At 44.3% G+C, this 2448-nt stretch overlaps 2 non-coding genes across 2 annotated transcripts; both read left to right on the top strand.

The window, feature by feature from the left end:
* The first annotated feature begins 509 nt into the window (after positions 1–509).
* On the top strand, positions 510–582 carry trnav-aac (transfer RNA valine (anticodon AAC)). Its single transcript has one exon. It is a non-coding gene; the product is annotated as a tRNA-Val (tRNA).
* An 813-nt stretch (positions 583–1395) lies between these two features.
* trnav-uac (transfer RNA valine (anticodon UAC)) lies at positions 1396–1468 on the top strand. Its single transcript has one exon. It is a non-coding gene; the product is annotated as a tRNA-Val (tRNA).
* Positions 1469–2448: the final 980 nt, after the last annotated feature.

Here is a 2448-nt window from a genome sequence, read left to right as displayed (position 1 = left end):
ATCACAGGCAGGAGGAAGGGCAGGACCAATTCACTACGGCGCCCATGGGATGAATAGAATTACCATCACAATGTACTCTGTGTGTCTGAATCTCTCGTTCAGTCTACTTTGAAGCCTTCCCCCTCCTGGGCGCCCGTCTGCATCTTTTGATACTATCCTTATTTTCCCAGTAACAGCCGTTATGGATAATTTTGAACGCGTATATTTTTCCTTCGCGTTGAGAACTCCACTTGACACCCACACCGGAATGAAGTCACAACACGGTAGGTGGAATTTGAGATACGTGGTGCATTTCTACATCCTCATCTGGACTCAGCAGGAGGCAGTTTCAGTTGTGGCGGGATTCGTTAAGAGTATTATGAAAGGAAATGATTCATTGCATTCATTTTTATCGATATTGGGTTTGATTTTAGTATATAATTCAGTCGTTAGCGTTTGGGTTTTAATAGAGGGAAGTGTGTGTTGTGCATTGTATCCCCTGCATGTGATATATGATACGCAGCAGCAACGTTTCTGTAGTGTAGTGGTTATCACGTTCGCCTAACACGCGAAAGGTCCCTGGTTCGAAACCAGGCAGAAACATTCTGTCATAATTTTGTATAAATCAAATAATTGGAAAGGGTAGCAACCAGGTATCCTTCCATTTACACTTCAACGCCGAGCAGCTTTCCGTGTTCTATATAAACTGGTCTTGTTTTTTTGCACTCCGGCGGTTTTTATAGTGCAGTGGTTATCACGGTCAACTTACACGCCAATAGTTCCCAGTTCGATAGTGGACGGCAAAGTAAATATTTCTCGTGCTCCAGTTTGTCACTATGAGCGTGTATATTGTGTGTTTCTATTCAAACGGACAACTGCTGTACTTTGCAAGCATTCGGACAATTTGTTTGCCCATCACAGGTGGGAAGGAGGGCATGACCGATTCAATGTGGCGCACATGGGATGAACAGAATTATCATCCGTGTGTCTGAATTTCTCGTTCAGTCGAGTTTGAAGCCTACCCCCTATCGGGCCCATTCCCCACCTTGGTTTCTGCCGCATTTTCTCAGTGTCTGCCGTTATTAACCTTTTAATTTGTTTATTGTTTTCCTTCGTGCTGAAAACTCTATTTCGACCGCACATGTAGGAAGTCACAGGGCGACAAGCGGATTTTGAAATAAGTGGTGAGTTCCTACAGCGCCAGCTGGACTCAACGGGAGCTAGTTACAGTTGGGGCAGGATTCGTGAAGAATATTAGGTGTGTAAATAAGCCATTGCTTACAATTTTTATTGATATGAGATTGAATTTCTTATACAATTCAGTCATTAAAATCGGTTTTCTAAAAGCTGGAAGTGAGTGTTTCGTATAAGTCTATTCGTATCTGCTGCATGTGGTAGATAATAGGCAGCCGTAGAGTTTCTGTAGTGTAGTGGTTATCACGTTCGCCTTACACGCGAAAGGTCCCTGGTTCGAAACCAGGCAGAAACATTCTGTCATAATTTTGTATAAATCAAATAATTGGAAAGGGTAGCAACCAGGTTTATTCAATGGAGAACTTCTGTTACTCGTCCGTAAACTGAGCATAACCTCACCCACAAAACGCTGGACAAACAGAAGTCAGCATTTATGCCTCGATCGTCTATCAGGACTAAAAAAGATGGGGCACGAACAAGGATAAGAAGTTTGGTAAAGCTGGCTGGTTCTAGGAGAAGGCAGATGAGAGGAAAGGTTAGGTGTAGGGAGCGTGGAGAAGGATTGTGTAAAACTCTCATCTGAAACAACAATGCGCAGTGACACACTCTCTCTGTCACACACTGCGATGGCTTCTCACCTGCGATTATTCGCATCCTAGGTAAGTGCCTTCGATTCCCTTCGCAGCCAATTTGTCATTTCATCCCGAATCTTCCACGTATCTGCGTTCCTTCCAGCACCCGGCCTCACTTATCGACAATTGGCGGAAAAGGGATTCGAATGTTGCAAATGCAGTCTTTAGAAATTCAGCCGTACATGCCATTGGGGAGAATGCTTCCCAAAACATGGTTATGCACACGTTTCAAATTAGATGGAATTCTGAAGTTAAAGAAGTTAGCAGAATTTGAAGCAATTCCATCGGACCGACGATACAGAATAAGTTCCAGCGCATCAGTACAGCGCGCAGACGGTGCGAATGCCACGGAGATTAACTGGTCACAAAGACTGCCCAGTGAAAAGGAGACTGTGGTTTGGAACTCCCAGAGACGCTTTCAGCGTATAGTATGAACTCCCTTTATTGGAGGGTATTTACTTGCAAGGATAACCTTTGTCACGCAGGTGTTGCTGTAGGAGAGCGACCTGTCTCTGCCTGAGCAACGCTGGGAACCTCTTTTCCTTCGCTGACTCTGTCCATCCGAAGTTAGTAGACGCATTTTCTGACTTGACATAATCTTTGTTACAGTCACTAAGTGGAATTTAACTCAAAGCCGCACCCC

Source organism: Mobula hypostoma, chromosome 2, assembly GCF_963921235.1.
Source record: "Mobula hypostoma chromosome 2, sMobHyp1.1, whole genome shotgun sequence".
Classification (NCBI taxonomy): domain Eukaryota; kingdom Metazoa; phylum Chordata; class Chondrichthyes; order Myliobatiformes; family Myliobatidae; genus Mobula; species Mobula hypostoma.
Note: the sequence above shows the minus strand (reverse complement) of the source record. Positions and strands in the feature narration are given on the sequence as shown.